This window comes from Crotalus tigris, unplaced genomic scaffold, assembly GCF_016545835.1.
Source record: "Crotalus tigris isolate CLP2741 ecotype Arizona unplaced genomic scaffold, ASM1654583v1 scf7180000023718.2468807, whole genome shotgun sequence".
Lineage (NCBI taxonomy): Eukaryota > Metazoa > Chordata > Lepidosauria > Squamata > Viperidae > Crotalus > Crotalus tigris.
The window spans coordinates 1594695-1607603 of record NW_024100137.1 but is presented as its reverse complement, the minus strand read 5'-3'; the positions used below and the strand labels follow the sequence as shown (position 1 = coordinate 1607603).

The 12909-nt window shown below is 38.0% G+C and overlaps 1 long non-coding RNA gene across 1 annotated transcript; it reads right to left on the bottom strand.

Moving 5' to 3' along the window:
• Positions 1-8428: 8428 nt before the first annotated feature.
• On the bottom strand, positions 8429-12451 carry LOC120297880. The gene is made up of 3 exons (XR_005553915.1): positions 12327-12451; positions 11696-11722; positions 8429-9503 (listed from the first exon to the last, which is right to left on the bottom strand). It is a non-coding gene; the product is annotated as an uncharacterized LOC120297880 (long non-coding RNA).
• Between the last annotated feature and the right edge of the window lie 458 nt (positions 12452-12909).

The window sequence follows — 12909 nt, the reverse complement described above, 5'->3', positions numbered from 1 at the left end:
TGAAGATCATTTGATATAAATGAAGACAGTTTTCATTGATTCTTCTAGAAGTATGTAATGATTTATTCTTCACTAATTAATTACACAAACAAGGGTGGGGAAGGATCAAATCAATTTCAGTTTCAGATGATGGTAATGGTTTTCCCTTCCCAATATTTACAGATTTCTAATATATTATTTAATATTAGTATATTAATAGTATGACTTAATGGCATATTTTCATGCCTGAAGAACATTAAAAGAGGAAGAAAACCATTATCTGATGTCAGTATCAGAAATTTATCCATAAAATTTAGAGTCCTTTGCTTAGTTCACTCCCATCAATAAGGGATCTTACAACCGAGCACCAAAGTCCAAAATTCTAAACATTTAAAAATTCCAAAATTTCTTTCCAAATATAATTAAAAGCAGTTACACTCAGTTAAACTGGTTCAGATCTATTTGACTTCTGCAAATCCCTATTTCAATAGGCATTCTTGACAAGTCACGAAAACATCAGAAATACATAGAGATGTATGAAAAATCCTACATTTCAATTCCAGTTCTCCATCTGTAAATCAGAAATTATAGCAATTTATCAGCAGTGATCTTAGGAAAATAAGGATGAGGTTGCCCATCACTGATCTTTTTGCCTAGAATTGATACCATTCCCACCCTAAAAAAATATATACCTAAGAAATCAGATGTTGCCATATTATCACCTTTTTCACCTTGTTGTTCCATTGTTTTCCATCACATTGCCAGTTCCAATTCTTTTAAATAAATTAACTAAAATTAATTAGTGTTTCTCTTGGTGCAATAATGTGGGTTTTATGACCTCACAGTCTGATCTTGATGCTGGCCAGTCCTTTGTGTATTACAAAGGCCACTGTTTGTATATCAGCATCTGCCTGGAATCTTCTTTGAGTTTCTTTCAATATTAGATAGACCTAGTGCATTTGAAACTTTTTGAAGGAAGTTATCATTTAATGAACAAATGTAGAGTTGTCGTTACAAAATTGTAAAATATGTTAATGTATTCAGAAATTGAACATTAAAATACATGGGATGGATCCAACAGTGTCATTCGGCTGGCAGATGCTATTTTGCCAGTGGAACAGATTCTTAATGTTCATACCCCCTAGGTACCCCCTCCCATATCTGAAAGAACCTCTGGGGTAGTTTTGCCGCCCATCCAAGAAGATGCCAGGGGAGGGTTCAATAATGGGAATTGTTGTCAAGAGCAGAATTCCCTCACCTAAGGGGGGGATGCAGTTCTGTGAAAGAACCCGTTACACTTAAAATAATGAGCTCTACAATACTGGTAACATTTGTATATATTTACACCCTATTTCAATTTAGAATATTTTTCCCAATCAAAATGAGGCATAGCATTATCATTGTCACACTGTGTGTTACAAGCAGCCTTTAATCTGCACTTTCTCATTATATTCTCTGTCTCTTTGAAAACTATTCTACCCTTGCTAGTTATCTCACTTTCCTTTTTTCTAAGAATAGTTCTTGCTAAACTACCAACTAATATCCTACAATAGCTTTTATGTGATCTTTCTAAACTACGTCTTATCAATTATTCCCTTTGGAACACATCTTGTTATTTCTTTAATACGGGGATTGGAAACTTTCCAGAATTTTTGTAGAACCTTATATTAATCCAAGATATGCAAAATGTAGCATCCTTAATATAACAATCAAAGAAAACCATACATATGCATACAAATACACATATCACAGCAAGGTAAAAAAAAATACAGCCAACAAACCAAAGCAGCTACTGTTTTATTTCCAAATAGTATCTTGTATTTCCATTGTGTTTCAGATAGTAATCCATTATCAAGGAACATTCTAAAATAATATGTAATACAGCCTCTCAGTCTCCAGTACTTTACCATGTTTGCTGATAAATGATTATCATCAAAACTACATCAAGCATGCAACACAGTTTGGAAAGCAGACCACAGGTTTTGGTTTTTTTCACTCTTACCAGGGTCTTGCCTACATTTCCCTAAGTTGAACCAGTTTTTCTTAAATACTGCCTTATTAGTACAAAAATGTCTATATAAGCTCTATACATTTTTCTCCAGTACCTGTGATTAAGACTGCAGCCTTCAGCTTGTATAGCAGCTTAATGATGTGTAACATTATTACCAAGAAATTTGGGAATAAATTTTGTACAGTAGGAAAAATATATTTTAAATTCCCTAATTTTTGCTTCAAACACCCATAAACGTAGAAAGTTCAATTAGAACAGGACACAAAGCAGTCTTTCAAAGCAGTAGCATATCCTGAACTTTTATTAATATAGGTAGTCTTCATGGTATGACCATAAGTGAGCCCAAAATCTCTGTTGTGAAGCAAAGTAGTTGACCTTTGTTGCCACAGTGGTTAAGTGAATCACTGCAGTGGCTAAGTTAATAACACCGCTTTCCCATTGACTTTGCTTGTCTGAAGGTTGACAAAGGTGATCACTTGACCCCGGGATATAGCAACCATCATAAACATGAACCAGTTGTCAAGTGTCCAAATTTTGATCATGTGACCATGCTACAATAGTCATGAGGGTGAAAAACAGTCACAAGTCATTTTTTCCTATACCATTGTAATTTCAAACAGTCACTAAACCAATGGTTGTAAGTCAAGAACTACTTGCACATAACATGAACCTTCATGTTAGTAGAAGCAGCCACGGCATAATGCATAATGGGCATAATGAGTTATTTATAAAATAATAAAGGCAGAATACAAATTAATAAATAAAAATGAAGGGGGAAACAGGAGGCGAAAGACCAAAAAGGTCAGTAGGATTTAATGAAATCCTCAGAAGAAAAAGAATTAAAAGACAACGTGGGCAGACATGGTGGAAGTATAAATGATTTCAAGACTAGAAAGCAATGAAGCAGTAGAGTGGGAAGTGTTGACATAAATCAGTTTTAGTTATATTTCCCTTTCTTTGCTTATCGCTTTGCCTTTAGTTCCTTGAAGTTATTATTTTTTTTACAGTACTTCCAGCTGTGCTCTGAATAACACTGCTTATTCTGAAATGGGAATAGTATATATGCTTGAGACTGTAAAAATGAACAGACTGCCATCTGCTTCTAAGTCTTACATAAATGACACGGGAAACAGATTTCATATTATACCTATGTAATGAAGAACGAAAGTAGGCTCTTTTTACTTTTATTGTAACTTTTACTTATGGCCACTATAAAGATAATTTCATTTTCCTTGGCCAGTGAGGTGGGTGGAAAGAAATGTCAAGGGAAACAACCACCAAGTGTTGAAATGAGGGGCTGGAAAAAAAAAAAGAACCAGTACATAACAGTAAGCACAGCTCTTCTCAATGGCAAAATTAAAAGTATATATACTTAATAGACTTTTAATTAAATTTAAGTAAGAATGGCTTCCATTCTAGTATATATTATATACTAGAGAACCTGTGAGCCATTCAGTCATCCTTTCAGACATATTTCCTTACATAAACAGAGAAACAGAATGACCACAGGCAAGCAAAAAGGAGTGAGAGAGGGAACCACTTCAACTTTGTGCCAGCTTCCCTAATAACATTGTTTGTGGGAAGTTGGCAGGGAGTATCAGAAACCATTCCCCATCTGTTGATCCATGGAAATGCCTACCACTTTGTTGAAGGGCAGGGGAACAAAGGGAGCAGCAGACCACAAGGAAAACTTCATCCATACCCATCTAGGGAAGGAGAGATCTCCTATCCACCGTGGTACCTCCCAACCCTATTTCACCAGCAGGCATCTGAGTCACTTCCTTATCCTTCCCTTGCTGCCCATCGTCATTAAAAATGTCAAATTTCAGCCTCAGTTTCAAAGCAGCCAAACCCTATTCACCTGTTGAGCCTTGCTGCCAATTGATTGGGCACAAGGACCAGAAGTATTAAAGAGGGCAGGGATATGTCACTCCCATTTTCCCTTACACCATGCAACCTGTGGGTTTCTGGAAAATGTAGTCAGAAGGCGTGGTGGGACTGAAGTAGCTACAATTTTGCCAAATTTCAATCCCATGGGAGACAGGGTTCCTGATGTTTTAAGTTAGTCCTTTTGAGGTACAACCAGTGGTGGGATTCAGCCAGTTCACACGAGTTTGGCAGAACCAGTAGTTATTTTTTGTTGCCTAGGCCCAGAATGGGCTTCCAGAAGTGACATCCACACAGAGAACCAATTGTTCACATATTTGAATCCCACCATTGAGTACAACAGGTTAAAAATTGTTGTCTGATGGTGCATCGTTTCATCCAGTTGAATATTACAAAGAATCAAAAGGTAACAAGAGTTTTAATAGTATATAGATTATGGAGCAAGATATAAATATAAGGTCTAAAACAGTGGTTCTCAACCTTTCTAATGCCACAACCCCATAATACAGTTCCCCATGTTGTGGTGACCCCCAACCACTTATACATCACCGGGTGCCAGGGGCATGGCTAAATAAAAAGGGGAAAAATGGCGGACAGCCTTGTTTGGCGACCCCCGTGAAATGGTCGTTCGACCCCAAATGGGGTCCCGACCCACAGGTTGAGAACCACTGGTCTAAAACAATAAGCACTTTGAGTCTGGATTCTGTAGTCTATACCAACTGGTACTGTAAATTGTTTGGTGTATAAAGGGAAGTTAGAAATTAAATATTTACCTATATTATTTACAGGAATGTTTTGTTGTTTTAATGTATATAAATAATTGTGGAAATGTGGGCACTAAACTCAAAAGTCTTCATTTTTATATCATGAAAACAACTCGGTATACTATGGATGTCTTTTATCAACTCTGTCCATGTCTAGGTAATATCTTTAGAATTAGAAGTAGAATTCTTTATTGGCCAAGGGTGATTAGACACACAAGGAATTTGTCTCTGGTGCATAAGCTTTCAGTGTACATACAAGCAACAAGTGATAAATCATGATCATAATCATCACAAAATACATTCATCATAAATCATAAGATACAACACTCAGTGATAGTCACAGGATATTAATTTATAGAAGAAAAAAAATGAAAAAATAAATATGCACCAGACTAATTTGCATGGCAGACTGAGAAGTGAATATCAGGTTGGTTTAGTTCAACAGAAGGACCAAATGAAATCCATAAGCAGCCCACTTACAACATGATTTCCAGACTACAGAAATGCTTTTGTCTCTGTACACAATTACCATTATTCTCTTTGGACACCTGTTATTCTTACCATCTACTTTCCCACACAATCCATTCCTACATGCAGGTGCTGCTCAACTTAAACCCATTAATTTAGTGATCGTTTGAAGTTACAACAGCAGTGAAAAAGGTGACTAATGATCATTTTTCACACTTTGTAGCATCCCCACAGTGACATGATCAAAACTCAGATGCTTGGCAACTGGCAAGCTGCAGTGCCCTGGGGTCATATGATCACCTTTTGTGACCCCCTGACAAGCAAAATTAATGGGGAAGCCAGATTCACTTAACAACCATGTTACTAACTTAACTGCAGTGATTCACTTAAAAACTGTAGCAAGAAATGTTGTAAAATGGGGCAAAACTCACAACTGCCTTGCTTAGCAACAGAAAAGTTTAGCTCAATTGTGGTCGTAAGTCGAGGACTAACTGTATGTCATCTTACCTTCAGGCACCTGACTCAATTATCCTTTCTTGTAATTCATTCACTTCATGCTTGTATGTATCTGCTTGATATAATAATACTTGAGACGTTTTTAATGTTGTAAGTGCCAAGAAAGTGGAAAGCGTAAGAGTATTTAATTAACTCTGTATTATTCAGAACAATGGTTGCTTCTCTATGGCAGCTGTGTTCAGGGGGGTAAACAAAGTCTTAATCTATTGATTCCCCAGAAATTGAGACTAGCCTTATTGATAGTATTGTATAAGCATATTAGTAATAAAGTAATAAAGAAGTTGATACATATCTCCTGAGACCAAAAGCAACATCATGATCAGCAATTTCCTTTGTTCTTTCACTTTCACAGATGTGAAAACTTCCACAAATATGCTTTCATTATCGGTAATTTTTTTTAAAAAAAAAACTTATCTGAATTTAGTTTAGCAATACAGGTAAAGGAAGGCCAATTCAAAGAAGCAGCAAACTATCAGTTATTTGTGCAGATGTCCAGTTAATGGAAGTCTGTGGCTCTATCATCCTCTTTCAAGTGATTGTATAAATGAGTCATGCTGCAGAACTAGAAAAAGAAGGAGGTGTAAAAAGATGGATCACACCAAGAAGCAACAGCCCTCTTATGATATACCTGCACGGTAATCTCCAGTACAGCCAGGGCCAGTTCTAGGCCTAAGCAACTCAGGCAAGTTTCCTAAGATGCCAGATTTTAGGGGACACTGAAACTGAAATGTTTTCCAAAATATACGAGTATAAAATCAAGTAGCATTCCCTTGTTGCTTTAGAACTTTTCACGCTTTTCGAAGTTACCCACAAAGTTGATCAAGTGGTATTTAATCGGTCGACCACGCTAACCAGACACTTCAAGTCAAAAAAGAAATTATTGTGGGGAAAAAGTGGAAACAATGCCTTCTGTGCAATAGCACACCCACTGGAGGATTAGATACAATTTTGCAGAAGTGTTGCTGTATGGTAACAAACAATTCTGGTATAATTAAAATTATGTGCTGTGATTCAAAGCAAATAGGATAAAGATACTAAGAAAAAAGAAAAATTGTCCAAGGCTGAAAATCCTAAGTGCCAACCTAAAAAAACTCAAAAAAAAGAGGGTACCTTTTTGCCTAGAGGTCATCAGAAAAGGGATCCCCAATTCCGGGGCTGTGGCTTGATACCAGTCTGTTAGGAACTGGGCAGCACAAGCAGAGGGCGAGTGAGAGAAGCTTCATCTGTGCATGCACTGGATCTAGGTTTCATGCAAAACCACCCCCACTATTAACCCCCGTCCTTAGAAAAATTGTCTTCCACAAAATCAGTCCCTGGTGCCAAAAAGGTTGGGGTATACTGGCTTGGAGTGCCACAACGTCTAGAGCTGGCCCTTAGTGTAATTTATTGAAAGTATCAGTGTGTGCCCATGTTGGGGCTGGACGAGAGCAATTTCTTCCATTCTTTTAGTACGCCCTGTAGATGAGGGGTAGAAGTGCTTAAAGTTTAACAGATTGGAAAAGGCAAACCTCTAGCTTAGCAGTTTAGCTTCTCTCTGGGGACATCTAATTTTGCATAATATAGATGTCTTCATCCCTGCTAATGAATGCTTGAGCTCTTTGTGTCAGTTTCCTCGCTTCTTCCAAATCTTTATACCAATTACATATTTCAAACACAAAGAAAGTCTCCAGTGATTTCTCCACTAAGAGAAGTCCAATCTTGGTAAGTTATTTCCCTGTAATTACCTTCTCACTCAGAAGGGTATGGAGCAGACAACCATAAAACCTAATTCAGGGCAGCCAGAATTCTTTTCAGCTAATAAAAGGCCTGAATTTAACATCTGAGAATAGCTTGTTTATTTACAGTATAATCATTGCTTCGTGATATTCATTAAGAAAAATCTAAGATTCATTTTTTACAGTGTGAACGATAAAATATTTGCACACATTCTGTGGAAGAAACAACAAGTATATGCACCATAACTGGAAGATAAACTGGGGAAAATGTATTTCTCGTTTCAGTTTACTGACAACACAATACCACACTTCTCCACTGCATTAATAAATACCCTTATTTTTTTAACATGGAACATTCTGTAAATATTTATCCAGTATAACCTAGCATAATGTGCATCTTCTTCTTTTTTAATCTCTTGGGGATTTTTTTTCCAGTACCACTGTTGTTGATAAACTGTTAAAACACCCAGTCTGAGTGTACGTATGTGGGAATCCATCATCGAAAATCCTAGCATGTGTTTTCATTGGAAATAATTATTCAAAATAATTATTGTTCTCCAGAAGCATTTGCCTATATACACAAAGACAGAGGAGATATAGGTAAGCATGCATCTTTACGTTCCCATCCACATGGTTGGTTCCAAAGATTTTATGATCGATGCTGATTTGAGATGGGCTGGGTTTGCTTTTGCTTTACAGTAACAAGTACACTGTACTAAAAAAGAAAGAAAGAAAGAAAGAAAGAAAGAAAGAAAGAAAGAAAGAAAGAAAGAAAGAAAGAAAGAAAGAAAGAAAACTCAGACAATTCAAAGATAATGTGCAAACACCATGACTAGGGGAATGAATTATAATCAAAGATCTTGTCTTGCCAATAGGCATAGGTGCTTTCTCCATTTTTCCCCAAAAAATAAAAGTTGAGAGTTCCAGGCAAATATTAAAACTCATACTGTGAAACAAAATAAATGGACACACTTGAAAGTGTATTGACATACTGATCGTGAGACATATTGATGTGAATGTTCTATCTTATGGACTTTATCCAGTTGGCTGGTTCTCATTGGATGAGAGGGTAGAAGAACAAACTGCAGAGAGGTTACCAAGTTTATTGAGTTGGTATTTCATTATTTATGTTCTTGATTTTTGTTACAAGACTACTGAAAATGCTGATATACCAGGGAGTGGATCTAAGTAGCAGACACTCACTCCACCCATAATGAGACTATTCTTGCTTGGTTTGTATCTCTGGACGCTAAACTTAATCCACACATAATAATGGAATTTTGACTGGTTATTGCAAAGGCACTAAATCTGATTATATGGTTCAGTTGTTCCATGATTTCGCCTGTTGTTCCACGCAGGAAAAAAATGTCCTTACAGGTTTCGGACTGCAGTCAACCAGTACTGTCTCCAAAGAAGGGGCCACTTTCCTTTATGAATAACACCAGGAACGGCAACCATTCTATGACATATGAAAGACTACCGTCTGCTTGCTTTTAGCTGTGATGTACCTGCTCTGCATTTGTCTGCCACACATTTAGTGTGGTCGGCTCCAGTCAAAGAAAACACAGGAAACAGGGTAGTTACCATGAAAATATGGACAGTAAATGTGGGGAAATGTGTTCCGTGTGTGAAATCTAAAAAGGAAAGAGACTTACACAGTTCGCAGCGTGGCTGAATTAATAACACTCTGAAACACGTGCTGTTCAAAGCAGTGGGGAAGGAATAGGCGCCCCATATTAGCTTCTTGTTTGAAAGCTTCTCTATAATTGAATGGGCTAATTTTGTGTCCTGAGTCGTTTACAGCCTAAGAAATGTGCATAATGCACATTATTTTGTAATATTATTTGCATTAAGTACATTATAAAGGAAGATTTATGGCATTATGCAAAAGTACAAAGTCATGGCATTTTAATACATTGCATTTTTTTTCCCTTACATCTGAGGGGCCTCATAAATTGTTGGTGGTGGCTGTAAAGGGCAGGAACGAACAACTGGTGGTGCTGCACAGCTTGCATTCCTCAGTAACAACACTTGCCTACTCTAGGGTGCTTGTATCATTGGGAAGCATATCATAACCCTGGCTCCCCTGATTCCTTAAGCCAAGCATAGGTAACATGGCACTCCCTGCAGACTTGCCAGAGTGCCACATCTTGCTGTAGATATCTGCAGAAAAGGAAAGGAGACGTGGCGTTAAGTGTAGGATCTCATTTACACTGTATTGGAAGGAAGGAAGGAAGGAAGGAAGGAAGGAAGGAAGGAAGGAAGGAAGGAAGGAAGGAAGGAATTACAAGAGGTTCAAAAAAACAAGATAACAATCTCAACTGTACATTAAAAAAAGAATGTACATAAAAAACTGTGTGATTGAAACCCCATTCTTTTTTTATGTACATCCATTGTGCATTCATAACTCCTTGAACAATAAATATTTATTTATTTATTTATTTATTTATTTGCTGAAGACTCCATTGTAAATTACTATTTGCAGCGGGTAGCTTCTATCTTGGATAAGAATAGATTTCTGGACACTTTTTGTTTTACAAAATGCAGAAGGGTGTAGATCAGGGATGGGGAAGGATGGCCCCTTTATGACTTGTTGGCTTCAACTCCCAGAATTCTGGCTGGCTCAGGAATTCTGGGAGTTGAAGTCCACAAGTCATAAAAGGTCCATCATTCCTCATCTCTGGTGCAAATCATCCATGTTACAGGTTGCCCGTTGATAACTATTAAAAAGCAAATAAAATTAGAACAGCCTGATTTGATAGGTTTCAAATGATTTGTCCTAACAATGGAAAATATTCAAACCTTGTCAGAAACAAGTCCATGGAATTAATTAGCAGTTACTCCCAGGGCAGTTTAGAATTCCCTAGTCAGCCTTTTATCCAAGGGATATTTCCCTATTAAAAAAGAAAAAAAATGTGCTTAAAAACCAAAAAAAATCTTCAAATATCTACTTGGAGGGAAGACCCACAGTACTCATAGGATTTTGTACATGTGTGTATAGGACTCCATCCAAAGGCTATGAATTAATGGACTGTACTACTATTTTGGTTTAAATGGGCTCTGCTTAATAAAACTCTCCTCGGTGGAGTGAATTTTAAGGGGCTCGCCCACTTCACTAAAATGTATCAAGGAAGGCAAGAAAACAATATTCCCAAACCTTAGTCCCTGCACTCCGCGGGCAGCTCTTCATTCTTCCTGTATAAAATGGGTGCATCCATTTTCCCTGCTAACGAAAAGGCTCTGCTTTTAGCCAACTGCCTGCTCTCTCTAATCCCAAAAAGGGACATGCATTAAACAAAGGCATCCATGCAAAATACCAACCCAAGGGGCACAAGCAGCTTCCGTTCACAATCACAATGTACGTCAGACCCAAAGTGTGTTCTTCCATTGCTGGATCGTCAGTGGATTTATTTTTTTTCTCTCTCTCAATTTACCAGTGGCAATGCATATTTGGGAGACTCATTTGCCTTCACTGTTCAATAGACAGTGGTGCTTTTAGGGCTGTTGTTTGTTTTTTTTTTTTGTTTTTTGTTTTGTTTTGTTTTTGTTTTGTTTCAGGAATCCTGGCAAAGCAATAGGATAAAACCCTGCAGACACTACACTCATTATTACACACAAGAGGAGTTCCATTAAGCAAATAATCTATACATATGCATAGAGTTAAGAACATGCATAAGTGCTGCTTCCAGGTCTGCATCTAAATTACTCCACTACTTGAGCAGGCTTGCAAACTACCAGAGAAGGGCACAAAGGGCGATATTAAATTTTTAATGGCATTAATATTTTAGAGCTTTAATCACCACTGAAAGATGCCAATTCCATTTTGGGAGTTTTCCCACTGTGGGAGGAAAGGCATTGCTTTCTTTTCCTTTTTCAAACTTTTCTTTGGGACAACCCAGGCAGAAATTCTGCAAATCAAGGTTGGTCCTTGGGAGGAACAGAAGCTTGTGATTATGCTCAAGTGTAGACCTGCCTCTCACCTTTATGGTCTTTGTTGTGTCCTGAGCCTGCAGAGGCAGGCTCGGGACATTGCAACAGTCCCGGGCAGTTGCAAACTGCCCGGGACCAGACTGGCTGGCGCCAGCACTCGCGCACATGCATGAAGTGCAAAGCGCGCCAAATGTTGCCGTTTGGCCCGGGGATTGTCTTTAAGAGGAGGAGAGAAACTTGTGTGCCTCGGCATTGTAACAGAGCTGCTAGTCATCAATAAAGAGGCTCCTGAGAACTACCAAATGACTCCTGAAATTATTGCCTTTCGCTGAGGACTCAACAGTCTTCTTATGCAATAGTAACAACTTCAATTTTGGGGAGACCCTTTAACAAGAAAGTAGACCCACGATCAAGCCTGCTCTTACCTTTCTTCTGGACCCAGCCTATAGAAACTGGATGGGGAGGAAGAGGAAGAGAAGATTGAGACACCATAGCCATGAGGGAAGTCATTATACCAGAAAGTTGACAAGTGCCCAATGATCCTCATCTGTGGCTCTGACCATATTAAGCTATGTTGGTAGCAAATTCACTGCTGTTTCCACCAGCTCACCGATATTCTACATCAGAGGTGTCAAATTCGCCATATCACGTGACGTGTCATGATGTATCGCTATTTTTTTCCCCATTGCCGGAGCTGCAGTTTCAGCATGACACATCCAGCCCACTGGCCAGCAGTTTGAAACCCCTGTTCTACACAAAGATGGGTAGCATCCTAAAATAGCTTTTAACTGAAAGGAAAAGAAAACTAATTGCTAGTAATGTTTAAGAGAATACTTCCAAGTACTGCTGACAGTTTCAAAAGCTTTGTTGTCTTGATCATATTAAGCCATATTAGAATGGCGATGTCAGCTTCCCTCCCCAGGAGAATCAATTAACAGATAAACAAGCCTATAGACCGTGTAATAGCAATGCCAGTGGTGTTTCTAAGTATTACCTGGAGCAAGGTACAAAATACAATAGAGTTCTAGTCACAGGAGGAGAGAATTATAAATGTACCTCAACTTTCACGGTGCGAAAACTGTAAAGGAAACCCTGCTACAGGGGAAGAGAAAGCTTGGAGGCAGGAAAGCAGCTCCTTCAAATAACACAGCCCCGTTTACAGATAGAGAACTGAAGGGAATTTAAGTATAGGCTGATGATGAATTGCAAGTCCTTAGAAACTGCCTTTATCTGTAAATACTTAGCAAAAGCTGATAAGAGTGAAAGCTAATATGTTCCAGAAATACTGCATTTTTTTTTTAATCCAAGGTGGTGGTGGGGGGAAGTATTAGGAAATTTGGCAGAAAGAGGCAGGGGATATAGTTGATAAAACTATACAGGTTTTATCTAAAGTAGGTTTGACTTGACTGAGGGAGACCTATTCAACAGAGCCCTAAATTGTTTAAAGGCAGGTACAAAATGACAATCCAGTTGCCTAAAAGAGACTAAAGTCAGTCACAAAATTCACTGGGTGAGATTAGGACAGTCTTATTTCTCACGTAACCTAAACTCTATATTAGGTATGGAGATAATATAGGAGAATGCTAGCTCCTGCCCTAAGTTCCTTTCAGAGGAAAGGTAGATGAAAATATGTATGGAG